Consider the following 21,859-nt stretch of genomic DNA (forward strand, 5'->3'; position numbering starts at 1 on the left):
AAAATACATGTCACGGTGTTTGGGCGTGTCGAAAATCCACCCAATCTGAGCACTTGATGAAACGAGCAGCTTGGGGTATTGAAACTTGGCAGTCGGGTGTGGAGCTTGAAGAAGTGATGCGGCCGGTACCTAAGGATGTGGCGGCTGGGTTACGTGGCTAGGAGGATGGGCCGAGCTGCGTTCGAGCTTGGCTTGAGAAGTGCGATTGGATTATGCCCGACCGGGTTTTCACATATAACTGGGCAGCCAAGGGAAGCTTGGGCACGGCCAGGATATGGAGCTGGGGCACAACCGGGTTTTGGAGTTCCTGGGCTTGCAAGGGAGCGGCCGGATACGTTGGAGTTCGAGGCCGGATCTGCTGGACTTGAGCGGCCGAGTTTCTTGGAATCGCGGCCGAGACTTGGAAAGCCAAGGCAAGCTGGGCTACACTCTATTGCGGCTGGGATAGCTCGAGATGTGGAGAATAGGCGGCCGAGATGTGCGACCAGGTGTTGATTGATTATTGCAACCGGGCAGCTAGAGCATCACGGCCGGGGCGTGTATGGAAGATATCGGCCGGGTATTTTGGTTTAGAGCTGTAGAATGGAGCGGCTGAAAAGTTTGGTTTCTTTACGAACTGGGCCGAAAGGGTTTTGAGTTGGGCATTAATTGAATTATTATAATATATATATATATATGTATGCGTGTATAGCTAAATGAAATCAAACAACTGAATGCGGCTGGAGCCCTTTGATTGGTCTGCAAAATGGGGTTGAAGGGTTTGCAAGACAGAAACTCCAATTGCCTTTTACATATATATTATAATATATATGTAAGGAGTATTTCGGCTGGGCTGTTTTTAGAGTTGGCAAGGTCTTTTCTAGTTGCCCACTTTATATGCAGCTGCCCACTTATATATATATATATATATATATATATATATATATATATATATATATGTGAATGTGCTTTACAGCTTAGACTATCTATATATGAATGTGGGCGGAGGTAGCCACTTGGGCTTTATAGTTTAGAATATATATATATAAATGAGAAAGAAGATTAAATGAAGTCTTCCTTGGCCGACTAATTCTAGGATGCCAAGAATTCAAACGTCATGGGCATCCTCGTGTCATGCCAAGAGATCAAAGGTCTTAGCTCAAGACACCGATTCGAGCCCAGAATTTTCGGAGGATTATATGCACGTGACAAAGGCTTTGTAAGGAAAGAAATCAAGGAATTTGATAGTAACTCCGAATGTTCCAAAACAAGGAAGAATCAAGCATGTCAGAATATCTCAATCAATGCAACCCCACGGATTTAGGAGGGTTTCGAAAGGAAAGATTTTTAAGAAGAGTTGACATTGGCCATTCAATGGCCAGCCCATGGGCTGACGAGTGCCCTATATAAACCTCATCAAACGAAGACAAGAGACACACAACATCAAACAGACAAACCTATCTTTCGTCTCGCACTTTTCTTTTCCTAGACTTAGGATTTTATTTTCAAGCACCTAGTGTAGCGAGTTCTTCATTTTCCTAGTGTAAGTTTCAATTCTTGTTCAATTTATATTTTTGTGTCATTTAGATTCAAGTTTATTTCCATTGCTTTGCTTCTCATTGTTATCGCACTTCAATTAAGTTCAATTTCAAGTCTATTCTATTTTGTCGTTCTTATTGTTCTTATCGCTTTTATTTTCATTCTCGCTTTATTTATCGCTTTGATTTATTTTATCGCACTTCAATTCTTGTCTTTACGTTTATACGCACATTTAGTTTAATTGCATTATTTTTACTTAAAACCTTAAAAATCATAAAAACATCCGTACGAAACCTAACCATCCTCGAGCCCGAGGAAGTGAAAGAACCTAGGCCAAGAGGAGGTTCCTTGCTTGGCCGATCAATCGTTTGATCAGAAGTTAGAAGCGCAACACATCCATCTACTCACATTCCATTCAAGCCCAAATTCGGGGCTTGGTGGTGGCACGCCCCGCATCCAAAAGAAGAAGGACCAAAAACTCCTTCAATCGGCCTACCCGGCCGAAAAGAGGGAAACACACGGCACCCATATGGTCTTCACTAGGTGAGTGCATAAACTGACTCACTACACTTACTACATACGCAATGTCAGGACGTGTATGAGCTAAATAAATTAATTTCCCCACAAGTCGTTGATAGCGCTCCTTATCCGTAGGAACTTGTTCAGGATATAACCCCAACTTGTGATTCTGTTCACTAGGAGTATCAATTGGTTTACAATCCAACATTCCAGTTTCTGCAAGTAAATCCAACACATACTTCCTTTGGGAAAAAAAAAGTTCCATGTCTAAATCTGAAAACTTCAATCCCAAGAAAGTACTTCAAGTCACCTAATGATTTCATCTCAAACTCATACGCCAGATATTTCTGGAGATTTTGCATTTCTGTTTGATCATCTCCAGTCACAATCATATCATCAACATAAATAATTAAAGCTGTCAATTTACCTTTATGACGCTTTAGAAACAAAGTATGATCTGAGTTACTCTGCACATACCCAAACTTCTTCATAGATGCTGCAAATCTCCCAAACCACGCTCTTGGAGACTGCTTCAATCCATATAAAGACTTCCGCAGCTTACTGTTGCGTCGATTCAGCTGCACCAAAATGGATTCAGCTGCATCCTCAACTTGTGATACTCGCAAGTGCACGAGCCGTTCGGTAGTATAGCATATGTAAGTGCGAGGTCGATCCCACGAGGATTGGTGATTGAATGATCCAATTCATTTCCCCTACACAAAACAGAAATGAAAAAGAAAATAAATAAAACAAGAAAAAAGGAAATAACTCAAGCAAATAAGTTCCCAAGTTCAATTAGATTAACGGATTGATTCTAGCTAAAGTATGATTAAGCCATGGTGTTTGGTCCTAACCTTGTGTTCCTAATTCCCTAATTTGATCATTTGTTGTCTAACCTAAAATTAAGCATTAGGAACCCATTAAGCATAGAAGAACAATTTAAACAACCAAGCATGTATCTAATCCCTGTTGTCGAATGTCCATACATACTCTTCCTATTCATAATTCAATTCGAATTAAAGCATGGTGTCTACTCTTAATTCAAACCAAGATAGCTAACATGCAAGCCTAAATGGTGATCAATCATTCAAACTAGCATATTAACTTATAAGCATAATGAATAAGAATAAAAACCATAATTGAAACTTGGAAACTAATCAAACTTGAAAACTTAAGAAAAGAATTTACATTACAAAGAAAAATAAATTACAACTAAGAAGCAAAAGGAAAGCTAGAATTGAGAACTAGGAAGCAAAACTAAGAGAATTTGAGGGAGAGAAGGGAGGGGAGCTCTAGAGAAGTGTTTGAGAGCTCCCCCCTTTGGGAGTGTTTTATGAAGCTTGAAGACTTCTCTATTTATAGGGCTAAGAGGGAGGAACATCATGATGAATTCCAACACCACCATTCCTCTTTTAATACAATCCATAACTCCCACTTCGTCTTGTCTATGTTAGTGTGGTTGGAATCAATTCCATCCCATACTTCTTTTGTTGCACCTCAAGCTTTCTTCACATGGGTTTGCTGGTTTCTTCTTTTAGCATGGAGGTCTGGCTCTTTATTTGCTGCCAACCCATGTGCTGCTAGTCTTTGTTGCTGTCTAATAAAGTTCTTTTGTTGTTGCACATGTATTGCTGGAAAAAAGAATTCTTCTGAACCAGGCTTGGTGTAGGAAGGCCTGATATTTCAATATGTATCCAATTGGGCTCATATTTGGATATGTCATAATAGACACCCATTGGAACAACTTTTATGAAGAATGTATTCCCATCTGAGCAGTACAAGTGTACGTTTTGGGCCTTGCAAGTTGACTGCCGAAAATAGATTGGAATTGACAATGCATTGCAGTCAGCTTGTGGGCTTGTTTTGGGCTTGATCTTCCCTCCTACAAAATCTGGAAAAATCTGGATCTTCAAACCCTTTGAATTATCGTTCCAATAATATGCAGCCCAGCTCAAGGCAAAATCAGAAAGCCCTTCAAATGTGATATTCGGCCCAGTAATGCAGATGCTGCCGAATTTGACCTTAAGTTGCCAAAACTTGTATAACTTTCTCTAGAAGACTTGGAATCATGAACCGTAAAATTCTCCAGAAACTAGACTTCAGCATCTTTTCAATGATGTATGGCTCATCATCTGGTTCAACCTAAGCAAGTACAGTCCAATCCGTGAAGTTGACAGATTTGCAGACACCGTTTTGAGCTAACAGACAGAATGCATTTAATGAGTCTCAAGCTTATTACACTGAAACAAACACAAAATTTATTAAAAGCACAAGTTTAACTCAAAAACATAATCAAATCATAAGTTAAAAGTGTACAAAATGATATATAAATATGCACCGATCACTTACACACAACACCCTCTTTAGAGGTTACAGGAATACCATGAGGGAGATCCATGTAAATCTCCTCCTTGAGGTCACCATGGAGGAATGCATTTTTGACATAAAATTGTAACAGCGGCCAATCATGATTAGCAGCCAAGGACAAGAGTGCGCGCACAGTATTGAGCTTCGTTACTGGAGCAAAGGTCTCCGTGTAATCCACTCCATAGGTCTGGGTATACCCTTTTGCTAGCAATCTTGCCTTGTAATGGTCAATGAACTCATCAGCTTTGTGCTTCAAAGTAAACACTCATCTGCACCCAACTGCCTTTTTTCCCTTTGGTAAAGGAACTAACTCCCATGTGGCATTTTTGTTCAAGGCTTCCATCTCAATATGCATTGCATCTACCCATTTTGGATCAGATAAAGCATCCTGCAGCTTAGTTGGCACACATACACTAGATAATTGGCACAAATATGATGCATATGACTTAGACAAACGATGAATTGACACATAATGGCTAATGGGATATTTAGATTTGGCATGTATATCAGGAGAATATTGTGCTTTAGGTTTCTCACGAGTGGTTCATGGTGGTAACTGATAAGTTGACACATATAGATCATTAGAAATTACCTCACTTGATTCACTATCACGAGTAGATTAGGGCAGTGGCAGGGCAGAGGAGGGTCTTTTATCAATTTCATATGTACGAGAGTCGCTAGTATCACTGTCATGTCCTTCTAAGGAAGAGCCAAAAAATTCCAAATCATCACCTAGCGAATGGTCGCTACATTCTTTGCGACCGGTCGTTGGACTCGCATCGTCGTCGCTCATCGAGACAAGCGACCGGTTGCTCACTTCTACGCGACCGGTCATTTCTAGGCAAGTTGCATCGCGACCGGTCGCTTCCTCTGCACGACCGATTGCTTCCAGGCAGTTTCGTTCTCGATCGGTCGTCTCTTCCTACCGACCGGCCGCTTCCTATGCGCCAGAAATTCCTTCTTCATGTCCAAGATCTTCCACATTTTCCACTCTGAAACTCTTCAATTCACTCCCCCTCTCCCCCTGAATTGAAGAGGAGGGAGAAACATAATATGGTACTTCTTTATGAAAGGTGACATCCAAAGTAACATGTACCTTCTAAGTAGGAGGGTGATAACACTTATAACCCTTCTGAGTAGTAGAATAGCCATGTACCTTCAACTGTATTAGTTCATATTGACGTATACATATCAATCTTTGACATACCGTCAGTGTTTGTTATTCAATTTAATGTTATTGATGTTGTTTTTGAAATCCATTCTGTTTCTTGAGATGTGATTGATTTATGTATTTTGTTATGTTCAAAGTTCTACTATTACACTGTTATTGCTCGACTATTAGTGCACCAATGTTAATAGACTGTTTTTGTACATAATTTGTGTTAGGCAGCCCCAACGTTCTTGATAGTAAAGGCCAATCAATGCAGTTTTCCGTTATAGTTGTTAATGCATATAATTGCATAATTGTCTGTTACAATTATGTTGTAAACGTTTGTAACTCCTACACCACTAACAGACTGTATAAAACCGATGTAACCATGCTTATTTGATACATGAAAAGAATCTGTTTCTTCATGGTATCAGAGCCACCATTTTTCTTTAAATTTTTTTTGCTTCCCTTCCCTTCAATGGCCTCCTCCGCCTCCTCCTCCTCTTCGCCTAGTGTTCTCTCCTTCCCCAATTTCTCCACTCTTATCTCCACCAAACTCTCGGAAACCAATTATCTTCTTTGGGAAAGTCAAGTCTAACTTGGCTTAATATCATGTAACTGTTGGAGAAGATGAATACAACGGATTAGTAATCTTTCTACACCTTTGACCAAAAAAAAAAGTAATCTTTCTACACCATGATTGCCTTCAATGCTCAAGGTGAATGCACTGCAGATAATATACTAATTATGTCTGGTTGTGTTTCTTTTTCCTTGGTTTTGGTTTTGGGTGTGGGATTTGGTGTTGGTGGGTTGTTCTATTCTGCTCCTTGTGTTGTAGTTTCTTCTTCTTCTTCATTTTCTATTGTTGGTGTGATTTCTCTTGCCTTTGATTTGTTCGCTTTGGTCTTGTACCTTAGCCTTCTGAGTTGTTTCGTTTGTCTGGCATCTAGTAAATCAGTGTACTATTGTTGCTGGGTAATAGATGGGTAATAGAAGTGCAACATAGACAAAGAAAGAATCACAATATGTGTTATATTATGGGTGAACTAAACCAGAGCTGAACCTAGTTCAGCAACATCAAGCCTTGAGTTATTTAACTTGTTTTTATAGTGGGCATTGATAGGATTTTTAGTACCTGCGCAAACAAGGTTAAAATCACTGAAAATACTTGCAATAATATAAGATAATTGTAGTATAAATGCTCATGCAAGGTCGTTGTCCCCAAAGATTGTTTGACTAATTTGTAATTAAACTAACTCTTAATTAAGTAGTTAAAATAGATTTTATCAAGAGTTGAAATTTATTAATTTGAAAAGATTAAATTAACAACAAAAGAAATCGAAAAGTTGGGAAATTGAAGAAAAACAAGTTTTAAAAACCAATTTATAAAAGCACTAGGGTTTCACCATCACCTAGCAATCCTATGAATTTTTACCAATTACTTATGATCTGCACATGCCACTTTGAAGGTTAGGCTTTCCTAATTTATATTCTACTTGGAACCTCCAACACAGAACGTATATCTAACATGCAACTCGTCCGGACGTTCGGATCAAATATGAACATGAAAGACTCATTAAGTTTTGTGAAAACCCTTTGAAAAACCAGGCAACCCTTAAGACGTGGTGTTCATCTTAAGTGAAATTACAACTATTAATCACAAGAAGCCAGCGTCAATTCCAGGGAACCTTCCGACCAAAATTGCATCCAATTACTTTTCTAAAGATCCTAATGGTGATCAGGCATTAAGACAATTAGATAGTTTAAAACAATGATTAACAATTCAAAGTATGCATGCACTCAATCATAAGCAATTAAATAAAAATTACATATGCATGCTAAGGTTCAAGGCTTCACCCTAGCAAAAGAGATTTAGTTACACATATTCATAACTGAAATCATGGAAAAATTCATTAAGAAGAAAAAGAATGAAAACACCTGAAAGTCGCAAAAAATCCAAAACCCTAGCACGTTCAAAAGCCAAAAAGAAGTCCCTAAATTTGCTGTGAAAAATAACTTAATTACGTCCTAAAACCCAACTCCTAATCCCCACAAGGAAACTAGGTTAAAATAAAATAATCTTAGGATATAAAATCCAAATTGGATTAGGAGAATCTGCCCACAATCTGCCCAGCCACGTTTTGGCCTCAAATCTCCTCCAAAACTGGCCCAAGATAGCTTGTTTTAAAGATAAAAACATTCTGAACACTTCACCAGAAAGTCATGAACCCATCTGAGGTCATCTTGGGCTCCAAAAACGCAATAAAGGCCCAAAACATCATTATTCCAGCACCGCGCACTGCTCCTTTATTTTATTGCCAGAAAATAATCGCTTGGTAGAAAAATCTGAAATTTTGATACAATCAAGCTAAGTGACTCACAAACGTCCTCCAACTGGAATTACTCCAAAATTCGTCCATTTGATTATGTTTTGCTCCAGAGGAAATCGAAGTCCTATATTGAAAATATAATTCAAAATATCAAAATTCTTCCAAAATATCAACCAAAATATACCCATCAGTCATATTTTGGCAGAAGAAAGACACGGCATGCATGACAGTAGTACACTTGCTCATTTGTTTGCTAGCATAGCAATGTATAGGGTGACAAAAAAAGAGCGGCAGTGTAGTGGGTTTCAGATCGTGGAGAGAGAATCAGACCCCGAATTTTGGGTTGTGTGCTGAAGGGATATTTGCGGTGCCAGACTTGTAAATTCGTCTGGGTTTTTTTAATGAAACAGGCTGGGCTTCAGTCAATGGCATTGTTGTAGTTTATTATTGGTGTTTTGAGTGTTGTTCTGGTTTTGAAAATGGGCTTTGGGTTTTCAATTGAATTTCTAGAGAGTTTGGTTTTCTATTATTTAGACCCTACTATTGGGCCTATAACTCAAGCTCTCTTTATTATAAGGGTTTTTGCATTTCTCTTTCGTGTTAAATTGGTGATTCCGTAACATTTTTCATTAGGTTGAATCACGTGCTCTAACTTTTAGGAGTAAATTGGACTTTTACACTAAATTTTAATTACTTTATTACTATTTTCATACAAATTGATTATTTTTACCATAAAATTGATCGCAATATTAATGGAGTTTGACGGTGGAATCAATTTGACACAAAAGAGAGAGTTGGAAGATTCTTGAGTCCAAAAATTAATTGAAGGACTAAAATGGAACTTGGACATAAGTTCAAGGACCATTTCAGTCAAAAATCCTTTATTTTAAATTTTAGACACACCAATGGTGTTTATACTATTTTAGCTTAATTATTTATTTGCCACTTGAAACTTAATTCTAGTCTCACTTTGCCCTACTAAACTCAATTAGCAATCTTATACACATAATTATCATCAATTTGTACTTGAATGTTACCTTTGCTCATCACAAATATGCTTGAATTATCTCCTAGCTTCACATGCTCTCTAAAATCTTCATTTACATCAAAGAATAGAGATTTATTACCACTCATATGATTGCTACACCCAAAATCCAGGTACCAAACATCGGGTTTTAGTTTCTTCTCCTCAATGTAAGCCATCAAGAGTACTTCTTCTAATTCGGCATAATTAGATTGTGTTAGAATTCTTTATGTGCGTTTTCATGATCTTTCACACAATCTGAAATACGTAAAAACATATCTGGAGCCATCTTCCTTGAGTACACGACCTCTGAACTCATTCAATCCGTAGTAGCAGCAATCCTAGAAAGAACATGAACGGCTCAAGACTTATGTTCTCTCTCAGTATCTGTTTCAGTTATCTCTTTATGATGAGAATAGGATTAGAGAACGCATCTGACGTGAGCAGGGCCTTAAGCTTATATAGGGTTAGGTCAAGTCGTCTCTACTCATCATCGATGGCCGACTTGACTTATCTTCCAAGCCCACCAAATTGGTTCACGCAAAAAAGGAAATAAATAGGACCCCTTAATAGGCTTCAAAACCTTTCCTTATTCCACAAGGTTTTGGACCTTAAGGTATAACTTAATTTAAACTCTTATCAAAACCTGATGTAACTTAGTATCCAGTGCACCGATCTAAATAGGAAAACATAACATTCTCCCATTAGATCAAGCACTAGAGCACTAAGCTTCAGTATTCCGACATGTTTGATAATCTTTATTGGCCATGAGTTTAAAACAGTTAAGTCCTTCCCCTCAAGCTACAGTGAAAAGCGATTAGACAAAACAAACTATAGACAAACACTGCTCTCTTTATTAAAAACAGGCCATCTATAATCACATAATGCAATCTCAAAACACACGAAGCACCTACAAAGGTGAACCTTAATATGTACTGATCTTTAATGTGAATCTTTATGCTTTTCAGTACAAGTACCCATTTACGACTTAGCAAGAGTCAATCCGCAATGTTATTAAAACAATAGTATCTCAAAAGAGACCATAAATTTACATGCATAAACAAAATTGCATAATAAGTTTAAACAACTAAATAGTCAAAATGGTAGAATTTATTCAATAATAAATAAAACTGTCAACCAAATTAACATCCATAAATGCAAATCCCTCAATCCAGAAAACAACAAAATAAACAAACTAGTAAAATATCATTAAGAAAGGCCTATTTGGAGGCTTATTATTATTAAGAAAGATTGTTTTCGCATACACGTCCTAAGCATGAAAAAATAAATTTAAGTTTGGAGTTGAATAAAATTACAAATATAAATTTAAAGCTTTAATAAGAATGGTTACTTACCACATCATGTAGATTTGAGCCACTTTGTGGGTTCGTATTTGCCTTAGTCAAGCATGCCTTCCAAAGAGAACATTGTTGGTTGATAGTCTTGAACCGAGAAGCAATGGCTTGATATGTTTGCCGCTCTGGTCCACTAATGCCCAGATCATTTTTCCGAAATTTTTGATATACACGCTTCCAAAATGTGTCGCTTGCTTGATTGGTGCCAATAGCCCCATCTTCACTGACAGAAGCCCACCCTTTGCACGATGCCTCATCTTCTTCGGGCCTCCAATTCACACCTCTTTGAGATTTTGTGGTTTAACAAGAATGAAAGGAGATTGATGAGATTGGCAAAGAAAAAATAAATTGAGAAATAGATAAAATGTTGTTGGTAGATTATTTGAGAAATGGGTGGGTATTTATAGAGTTTGAATGTGAGTTTTGGGGTTGGATATGATCTAGATTAATTAAAATATTATTGTGACTGTTGGATTTACATTTTAGCCATTGGTTCTTTTTTTTTTTTATTAATCGTTAAATAGCTTAATCCAGATCATTGATTTAAGTTACTATTAGAATACCCAAAAAAAAAAAATGAATTGAATTGTCGGGTTGGATTCCAACGGCAACATCACATAAGCTTGACATGTGGCGTGACACAGCTGCCGTAAAGCAGCAACACAGCAGCAGGTGGGGCCAACGTCAAATTCCTTACACATGAGCTGCTTCAGCTGCATGTGGGCTCCACTGAAATGTTTTGGGTCCTGGCAATAGCTAGACTGCTATTTAGCCCCAAATTTTGGCCCCTTCATTTTCTTGAATTGGGAGAGGTTTTGGGTTATATTTTGGGATATTTTGAATTTGGCTTCATGGATTGGAGATGGCCGAAGGGTAAAAACAAAATTTTCTCAAGTACTGGGGGGTTTAGGCCCAAATATGGCTCCGCCCCTGTTCTCAACTACTCTTGCAACAGCAAAGTTAATATATTATTATTTGTGAAGCAAATATGGTAACTTATGCTTTAGGTAATAATATTTGTCACCTAAGCCAAATATTTGTAATTGGTTTAGTAGTCTACATTTCTCTATGGCTTGAGTTATTGTATAATAATTAGAAACTTTAGGATTCCAAGAGGATCCTCGTGTAGTTTTCTTTTGACAAAGAAAAAAATAAGTATAGTTTGAGCCCAAAAGCCTTTAGCTCATCAAGTGGCATGGATATATATGGGATGAAGGGAGAAATTAAGACCTTGGTTTCCTTACTTGTGCCTTATCTGGAACAGATCCACTCGATTATTTGGATATATGGGTTGGAGGGGTTTCTATTGGAGGCTAGGGTTCATATACAGATAAGTAATTGAATTGGAAAGGATAAATATTCTTTATTGGAAAGACTACGAACGTTCTTGGAACATTCGTAGGGGATTTAACTTGGAATATTGGAAAGACAAGTGGCTCATCATCCACGTGGCCCTTCTGTATTGGTTGTGTTATTAGAGGTGGCACCGTGGCAGACACTGTTTAATTTTGGTCTTCTTCTGTCCTAGTCTTCTAACACGAAACAATTTCTATTTTTTATTTTCTGGCCTATATATGTACATATAATACATGTACTTGTTTTTAACACGTAAAAATAAATCATGTACTATTTTTTATGAAAATAAAAAAAGAATAGTAGGAGAACTATTTTAGAGTGCTAATAATCGTTCGAGAGATTTATATATTGCAATTGATAACATTTTTCGCCATTCAATTCAACTTCAGTTCGTATGTTGAATAGGCTACGGTAATTTCATGACATTACTACAATTCATGCCTACAATTAAGTTTTATGAACTACCCTGTACTCCTAAGGACAGGGCAGCTTGAGGCTGTCTCTTGGGAAGAAGTAGCCAATTTTTCACCCTTCAAAAGACCTCCAAGCAGTTGTCCAGCGTCGTAAAAGAACTCCACCTTCACAATTTTGTTGTGCTCATCCACCTGCTTGGGAAAAACAATCCCCTAATCAATTAATTAATTAATTAATTAATTAATTAATAGAAATGGACAAAGATAAGATTGTTGATACATAGTGTTATGAATCCACTCAAATTCTAAAATGTGTACATCATGAACCAACAGTCGAACATCTCAATATCCAAATCAAACTAGACGAGCTTTTAACCTACTTAGAGAGGCCGAGTAGGGTTAGAGAAGTACCATAAAAATGGACATTCCATACACTTCAACCAATTCTCCATGTAACCCCCGTGCCTAAATTTGTACACAATCTCTGGTGGCCCAGAATAGACTTGCAAATTTGTACGAGGGAATGTTGTTGTGAAAGCCTTATGAGATGACTCTGATGTTTCCTTGTCTGGATTATATCCCCTCAGATTCTCAGGCAGTGAGGTCTGAAGCAAAGGGTTGTAACCCCCTCCAAGTTTGCCTATTTCTTCCAGGGTTATGCCTTTCCTTCCTGATATTTGTTGATTAATGATTGATTATTTCAATGCTTAATTAATTAATTAATACTAATTTATATATCACTAGATATTAATTATTACCATTTAGACTGAAAGTGTACTCATTGGGATCAAGTGTCTTGAAATCATCAAGGTTGGCCTTATGGAAAAGCTCCATCTCCCATGCATGTCTTTACAAGGTTCTGCACCTCTTCTTCTAGTGACCCAGGTGGCCATATCTAACATATACATAGTTCCATCCAGAGTTAATTTCACACCAATATATATATATATATATATATATAAATTATAATTAATCATTTGTAGAATGGCATCAATATAGTCGCACCACAGAAGTCATCAATGACATAATTACAGATGGTAGATGCCCCTAGGTCTGCATATATCCATTACTTATCTCATCCTGATGAAGATATCCACATATATCCTAAAAAAGACACGAAGAGGTATTTATGGTTATCAAAATAATGTGCTTACATGTGAAGTTGTTAAATGTCAAAATCACACACACTATCTTTTCTCTTAATAAGGTAAGGTGGGTTGATCATTCCTCCGCACAAAACACAGAATTCCGCAGCAGTAAATAATCATCAAACAACTCACATTTTGTAATGTAGCAGTGGAACTCCTTCCCGTGCTGAAGATTTGCTGCTAATTGTTATGTAATTACGTTCAATTGCAGAATGAAGCTTCCTCAGCTTGATCCATGCGGGAATAACCAAACAGCCTCTGCATCTCCTACTTCAGCTGAATCATGGAAGCATGACGTGTTTTTGAGTTTCAGGGGTGAAGACACTCGCAGGGGCTTTATTTCTCATTTAGACCGTGCATTGGCGTACTGGCAAGCAATGAAAACTTTCAAGCACGACCGAGACATTGAAGTAGGACCAATTTCTCCGGAGCTGTTGACCGCAATTGAACAATCACATCTTGCCATCATTGTTCTCTCCCCCAATTATGCTTCTTCCACATGGTGCTTGGATGAACTTTCCAAGATTCTTGAATGCATCCAGGAGCAGGACACCAGAATTCTGCCTATCTTTTATAACGTGGATCCTTCCGATGTACAAAACCAAAGGGGGAGTTTTGCGGAAGCCTTCACTAAGCATGAAGAAAGGTTTAGTGAAGATGTAAAGAAGGTGAATCGGTGGAGAGCTGCTTTAAGAAAAGTAGCCAATCTCTCTGCGTGGGATTCAAAGAATTATAGGTAAGCATACATATCCATGCATGAAAAACTTGCTTGTGTCTTAACAAGAGCCCTACTTGGAGGTTACGTTTCAGTTCTTGCCTTAATCAATAACCTTGGAGGTTATATTTACGGATTAATGGTTATTTTGCTTTTCTTCCTTGTAGGTCGGAAGCAGAGCTTGTCGAAGAAATTGTCAAATGTGTGTGGAAGGAAGTCCATCCTACATTCATGTTGTCAGGTTCTCTAGAGAATTTAGTTGGAATTGATTTTGCACTTAAACAACTACGATTACATTTAGCTCCCGAAGAAAATGACGTCCGCTTTATAGGGATATGGGGGATGGGCGGGGTAGGCAAAACAACCCTTGCTAACTTAGTTTTTCAGAAAATTTCCCATCATTTTGAACATAGCTGTTTTCTATCTGATGTGAGAAAGAAGAAGCTCTCTGCTCTGCAAACACAAATTCTTTTCCCAATTTTGAAGGGAGATCATATTTGGGATGAATGGGAGGGAACCTTTTTTATTAAGAAGTATTTATGCAATAAAAAGGTACTTCTCGTCCTTGATGATGCAGATCAATTAAGCCAACTAGAAAAACTGGTTGGAGAGAAAAATTGGTTTGGTGTGGGGAGTAGAATCATCATCACAACTAGAAATGAACGTCTACTAGTTCAGCATGGTACAACGAACCATAAGGTCGATGTGTTAAATGATGATGAAGCTCTTGAGCTCTTTTGTCAACATGCCTTTAAGAATGATCAGCCTGAGGAAGGTTTTCAAGAACTGTCTCAGCATTTCCTACATTATTTTTTTTTTTGAATAGAAACTTATATATTCAAAATAGAAACAGTAACCACAGAAACGAGAAAACACAGGTGGATAAGGAATCCACGGGGAAACAAAACAGGGAGCCTCAGCTCCCACAAGGAACCAAGCCTGGAAAGGAGAAAACAAAACAGCCAAGAAAATACAAACACCATAACACGAAACAGGGAAACAAGAAGGTCATCACTTCACAGCCGCACACAAGTCGCGACTAATAACAGAGGCATTCAAATCCTTAAAAGCATTGGTGACGGAAGCCCATAAAGCAGCCCAAAACTTCACTCTATCCCAGAGTTCATCCACCCCCGCCCCCTTATAGTCCTCGAAAATCCTTTTATTCCGTTCAAACCACAAATTCCAGAAAAGAGCCTGTAAAAGGCAACCCCATAGGACTTTAGCCTTTCTCCCTTTGCCCAGCGCAACAAAATTGGAGGAAAATAACTGAAAACAACCTTTAGGAGTAACCCAGACAGCTCCAACTTCCTTCAGCAGTAACCACCATATCTGAATCGAATAAGGACAATGAATGAACAAATGATCCACACACTCCCCATCAGAATAACATAACACACACCAATGGGGGGATAAGCACATAAAAGGACGATGTCTCTGCAAGATATCGCAGGAATTAACTTTTCCAATAACAGCTTGCCAAACGAGAACCTTAACCTTTGGAGGAGTTTTACTTTTCCAAATCAGATTGTATGGGGGGAAACTCTCCACAGACCCGTTATCTTGAATGAAGGAATAGAAAGAGTGGCAAGAGAACAACCCTGATTGATCTAACTTCCATCTTCTGTAATCCCTCCTAGAGGGGTTAATCCTAACTTCATCAAGGATAACCAGCAGCCTGGTCACCTCGTCAAATTCCCCCACCGTGAGGTTTCTTCTAAAACCAAGATCCCAACTGTGAGGAAACACACCGTGACTCACAAATGCAGAAATGTTGGCATTCTGTTTGCTGGACAGATTGAAAAGTCTGGGAAAAACCTCTTTGAGGACACCCCCCCTGCTCCAATCATCCTCCCAAAATCTCACCTTGTCCCCGTTACCCACCACAAGGTCACAGCCAAGAAGAAACACTGGGTAACCACGAGAAATATTATTCCACGGACTACGACAAGAACTACGCACCGGAAAGCTAACGTTCCAACCATTGGCACTCTCCCCATAGATGCTACTAATCACCTTGTGCCAAAGTGACTCAGGTTCTTTGGGAAACCGCCACAGCCATTTGGCACACAACACCTTGTTTCTTGAGTTTAAAGACCCTACCCCTAGGCCACCGTTGCGTTTTGGTTTTCCAACAATCTCCCACTTAACCAAGTGAGAGGACTTCCCATCGTCCAAGCCCTCCCACAAGAAATCTCTCATCAGCTTCTCAACAATCTTCACAATACGACTTGGCATTTTGAAAAGCGACAAGTAATAAATGGGGATGCTGCTTAAGACGGCCTGAGTCAAAGTTAGCCTGCCGCCTTTGGATAAACAAGCCTTTTTCCATTTTTGCAGCCTTTTATCAACCCTCTCCACAACTGGGTTCCAGAAACTAAGGGCTCTGGGGTTCCCACCAAGGGGGAGGCCCAGGTACAAGGTAGGCCAGATTCCCAGCTCGCAGCCCCAAACCTCAGCCAACCCAGAAACAACCTCCTCATTATGATTGATGCAAACTAAAGAACATTTCTCCTTATTAGCCTGTCGATCTTGATTCTGTAATCCTTTTTTTCTACCCTGAAAAATCTTGGAATATGCCTCGCACTCCAACCCATTCTCAACCTTACCACCCAAACCCAAGATCTCACTGGATATTTTCCTGAATTTAATCAAAGTAAGGATTACAGAATCAAGATCGACGACTTGACGTACGGTGGCTCGATTCTAATCACTGAGAAGACCAGAGAGCGTTTCTTCCACGTTTCTCTCGAACTGGTGTGCGTGAGATGGCTGATAGAACAACTAAAAGAGCTTTTGGAAAACGCAGAGCAGGGTTTCTTTCGAAGGTTTAGGGGAGACTCGTATCAACTTTGGGTGAAGAAGTCCAGCAACAACATTGGGAGTTTCTTAGTCTTGACAAAGAATGTACATGGTGTGTTGAAATCTGTGATGGTTCCACAAGGAAGAGCTGATGAGGGGTGGTTGTTGCTCCAGAAAAATCTGCTGGCAATCTTGAACGGTGAAAATGAAGGGCCTGGTAGAGATTACTCATGCAGACCTGAACGCGCAGGGTGCAAAAGGCCTTCCATTAGCTCTTAAAATTTTGGGGCGTTCTTTGTATGGGAGAGATCAAGATCTATGGAAAAGTGCGTTGTATAATCTAAACAAAATTCCTGAACCAGAACTTTTTGATTCACTCAAAGTGAGTTATTATGGATTAAAAGAGATGGAGAAGAAATTTTTTCTCCATGTTGCGTGTCTCCATAGAGGGAGGGATAAAGAGCAAGTAATTGAAACACTAGACAGTATCCTTGACATTTCCAGTCGTATTGGGATAGATATTCTTGTTGAGACATCTCTCTTAACTGTTGAGAAACTCCACTCTCAGGGCAACAGTGTTGAGATGCATGACTTGATACAAGAAATGGCATGGAGAATTGTTCGGGAAGAATCTCCCGAAGAACCTGGTAAACGCAGTCTTTTATGGTGTCGCAAAGACATTTTTCATGCATTCATGAACAATACGGTAAGAGGTTATGTAGAAATACTATATATATGTATTTATGTCTTTGCACACCTGCACACTTGAGTGAATTATTGAACGAGAGAATCAGTTTCTTCAATGTGGAATTCACTGTTTCCTTTTTCTTAATTATATATTAGGTTACTGAAGCAATTGAAGGCATAGCCTTACGTCTGCCCGAATTAGAAGTGGTGCACTGGAATTGTACTGAAGCCTTCGATAAGATGCAGGGGTTAAGGTTTCTTGAATTTGATAATGTTATGATTTCTTCAGCCCCTAAAGTTCTTCCAAATTCCTTAAGAATTATTCGTTGGAATTGGTATGAGAGATCCGCTTCTTGTTATGAAAAACCTTAAACGTCTATCCTTCAGCGGATCAGTTGCTAAACCATCCACTTGCATTGGCAATGGCATTGCCGCTTGGGGTTTGGTTTTGTCTTCTCTATATCATTTATGCTCTTTGACAAAATTAGATATGAGTGATTGTAATATTGGTGAAGGAGCCATTCCCGATGGTATCGGCAACTTGTCTTCTTTACGATGGTTACTTCTGTGTGGAAACAATTTCGTCAGCCTTCCTGCAAGCATTAGATTCCTTTCTAACCTTGACTGTCTTGAATTGCAGAGGTGCAAAAGGCTTGAGCAATTGCCAGATCTTCCGTCAAATAGTTTCTTATACGTAGATGCAAATGATTGTACTTCCTTGAAGAGGTTGTCAGATCCATCAAAGTCTAGCGGAGGAGCCAACATGTATGATTTTATTTTCACCTGTCTTAATTGCTTCAGCTTGGTTAAAGAAGAAGGCTGGATTAACAGAATATTTGCAATGATAATGAGATTGGCCAGTGAGGTACTCTCAGCTCCTTCTCAGTTCCATATTATGATATTCTTTTCTTTTTCTATAAAAAAAAAAATGTTATAATGGTACTTCTCTTGGTACAGGGTCTCTATCCAATGTGGACTGGTAACTTAATTGTATGCCCTGGAAGTGAGATTCCAGATTGGTTCGAGAATCCAAGTGTGGGAGATTCAATAACTATGGAACTGCCTCTACCTCCACAACCATGTAGCGACTGGGTTGGTATTGCTTTATGTGTCGTTTTTGAAGATTCTGAATATTTGGAAAATCCAGACACCCTTCTTGATTATGATTTTTTAAAAATTGAATGTCTGTTGGGTGCGCATGAGACTTTGACGGTGGGGCATCTTGAGTCACAACACCTTTGGCATTTTTACTTGCCTCGCGATGATATTAAGCATCAAATCCAACTAATAGGAAAAGAGGATGGCTCGTGCAGTCATCGCTTTTCATTCAAATCGCATTATTGTTTAAAAGGATCTCCAGACAAATTCCTCGAAACAAGCTCGATTATAAAGAAATGTGGAGCACGTTTGGTGTTCAAAAGAGATTTGGAAGAATTCAGCCGAATACTGAAAATCCCGAAGCCAGCACTACTTGATGCATACAGCAGTGACAAGGAGGCAGGACCAATTGGTAGTAGTGGAAGTGGTAGCTCTGATGACGAAAATGAACCAGGAAATTAGCTCTGATGAACGCGATGGACCAATCAGCAAAAGACTGAACGACCAAAGATATTTGAAGATAACGCTTTTATAGGAAGACTGAAAATTGGTTATTCCCAGTTCCCAGTAAAAGCAGTATCTGTTGTTGATAAAGGCAACTTTGCATATCAAACTGATACACAGCCAAAGTACCTTACTTATCCTATAATTTGTTGGAACTATTGTCCAGTGAATGCCATTTTTTTTGTTATGCCCTAGTTCTGTGTATTGGGAGCATAGATGTAACAATGCTGCCCCCATCGTACCATCCCTCATTCATAAGCACACTACACCACAAATTCACATCTATAGCACTTCAAAAACACAATAGATCCTCAATTTATTGATTAATCTCAAGCTGAGCACTCAAACTCGATTAGTTTTCGTTACATCAAATTAAGAATATCCAAAACTAGTTCACCTATAAGAACTACCAACCTCCATGTTGGTTTGCAGACATGTAAGCTTGAAAGAACTGTGATCAGGCTCACGTTTTTTACAGCTCAAGTTTAAGAGCAGACTTGTTTACCTTTCCTACTATCCACCTGTATAATACATAAATAAGAAATTTGTATCCCAAGCAATAATTCTCAAGCACACTACACCGCAAATTCACATCTATAGCACTTTAAAAACACAATAGATCCTCAATTTATTGATTAATCTCAAGCTGAGCACTCAAACTCGATTAATTTTCGTTACATTAAATTAAGAATGTCCAAAACTAGTTCACCTATAACATACAACGAAATTTCATCTACTTCGTGATACTTCTTAGGAAAAGAAAAAACCTACATACAAACAGAGAAAAAGAACAAGAATAGTAGATGGACAATTAGGGAGCTGCTTTGTAGTTTTCATAGGTACACTTTTTTCAATCATCTATATGCATACATATACTTGATTTAGAAGAACTATGTACCAACCTCCATGATGGGTTTGCAGACATGTAAGCTTGAAAGAACTGTGATCAGGCTCATTTGTTTACAGCTCCAGTTTAAGAGCAGACTCGTTTACCTTTCCTACTGTCAACCTGTATAATACATGAATAAGAAATTTGTTGGTAAAATTAATTAAAGAAAGTATGCATATATGTGAAAAGCATGAAAGATTGCTTATGGAAACAATAGGGAATATTTATCTATACATAGGATGAGCCTGACAAGTTTTTTTGGTGGTTCTTATACTAGTACTGTCACCAGTCCATATTAGAACAAAATTCTGCTACAGCTTATAATGCTTTACATGCATTGCATTAACCAAGCAATAATTCTCAATCACAATTATTCATATTATCCCATCAAACTAGAATCCGTCTATCTAAGCATTCATATAATATAAATAGCAAAAATAGAAACTTATATGATACGAGAATATAAATTTACACAACAGCAACAAGAAAACTGAAGTAAAAATAACAATCTGTCTTTCCTTACCTTTTCCCCAGCAACCGAAGAAAAGCAAAGACAAACCCTGCAATCCAAAAAAGAAAAAAAATAACCACTAAGTATGCATCTGTGCAACCGCATAACATTAAATTTCACACAATGTTTGTAATTGAAACCTCGCCTTGCCAACCAAAAAGGCACAGAAAAGCAAATCTCTACCGGTGGCCAAACAGAAAACATCTCTTAATTTAACATGAATGTACAAGGACAAACACAATCAATGAGTGAAGATGAAAATGTTTCCAGATTTGAGTAAATTCATAATACAATAGCAAATTCTGCAATCACAGTAAGAACCAGTTAAAATTTTATAATAATAAAAAATAAGCCTAATATTTCTAGAAATTTAAGCAAACAAAAGAGGAAGCTGCAAACTACTGATCCCCACACACTGAAATTAACATCTGCAAAAATAAATCCATGTAACAATCAAACCATCAATGCAGATAAAAGGGGAAACACAATCGAAGTGTTGTTTGTGGGTTTGGTTAGTTTGGGGAAACGAGAGAATCAGAAAGAAGACAAAGAGACACACGACGGAGGGCATTGACCGCTGCGGAGAAGGCAAAACAAATAGACCATAGCCCTAGATTTATGTACTCATGACACAACAAAGGGGTTTACCCATCACTGAGGCGATGGAGAGATTCGAGACTGCGCCGACGTATAGAAGATTGAGCGAGAGATAGAGTGAGACAGAGAGTCAGCGAGAAATTTTAAACAGCCCCACTCTAGTTTTCAGTTTCCGCGCGCGCTCAATAGTGTTTTATTTATTTATTATTTATTTATAGAGTAAACTGTTGAATTAATGGATTAGGAAAGAGAATTTGATTGAATTAATAATTAAAGGGTATTTTAGGAATAATGGTGGGTGTAAAGATAGGATTGTGTTTTTTGTGTTTGGTTTGTAAAAGTTTAGGAGGAGGGGAGGCTATCCCGTCCCAGGGCCAGTGTGAGAACTTACAGAGGGGGTCTTAACGCCCTTATTTTGTTTTTACAGATTACCCACCAAGAGGGATTGTCAGTAGTGAGACTCGAACCTAGGCCTTGATAGTGAATAGAACGATCATTTCCAACTCAATTAATAGGATTGTGTTTTTTCAAATTTACATGGTGGGTGAGGAAATATGACAGGAGGTGGAAATAGTAGCATTCATATGTAAATCATGAGGAATGTCACACATATACAAAGAAAGAAAGCAGAACACATAAATCATGAGGAATGTCACACATATAAGAGGAAGAAGGGCATTAAACTTGGCGTTTATTTAGGAATTATTTTTATTTTTTTAATTTACGTTTTTTTAGGAAATATATTTGTATGTATTAATTAGGAAATATATATTTTTAATGGATTAGCAAAGAGAATTTGCTTGAATTAATAATTAAATGATATTTTAGGAATAATAGTGGGTGGAAAGATATGATTGTGTTTTTTCAAATTTACAT

General features: G+C 38.2%; 1 long non-coding RNA gene and 2 pseudogenes across 3 annotated transcripts; 1 reads left to right on the forward strand and 2 right to left on the reverse strand.

Moving 5' to 3' along the window:
- Window positions 1-12,080: 12,080 nt before the first annotated feature.
- On the reverse strand, window positions 12,081-12,893 carry LOC110762162 (pathogen-related protein-like; annotated as a pseudogene). Its single transcript, XR_015826079.1, has 3 exons — window positions 12,791-12,893; window positions 12,444-12,702; window positions 12,081-12,224 (listed from the first exon to the last, which is right to left on the reverse strand). The product of XR_015826079.1 is annotated as a pathogen-related protein-like (transcript).
- A 507-nt stretch (window positions 12,894-13,400) lies between these two features.
- LOC110762140 (disease resistance protein Roq1-like) lies at window positions 13,401-19,097 on the forward strand (annotated as a pseudogene).
- A 251-nt stretch (window positions 19,098-19,348) lies between these two features.
- Window positions 19,349-21,156, reverse strand: LOC110762137 (uncharacterized). 2 transcript variants are annotated; one of them, XR_015826041.1, is made up of 4 exons: window positions 21,035-21,156; window positions 20,399-20,435; window positions 19,889-19,995; window positions 19,349-19,507 (listed from the first exon to the last, which is right to left on the reverse strand). It is a non-coding gene; the product is annotated as an uncharacterized LOC110762137 (long non-coding RNA). The 2 variants fall into 2 exon arrangements; XR_002527498.2 differs by lacking the exon at window positions 19,349-19,507 and having other exon boundaries at window positions 19,574-19,995.
- Window positions 21,157-21,859: the final 703 nt, after the last annotated feature.

Source organism: Prunus avium, chromosome 8 (genome assembly GCF_965620075.1).
Source record: "Prunus avium chromosome 8, drPruAviu1.hap1.1, whole genome shotgun sequence".
In the NCBI taxonomy this organism is placed as follows: Eukaryota; Viridiplantae; Streptophyta; class Magnoliopsida; order Rosales; family Rosaceae; genus Prunus; species Prunus avium.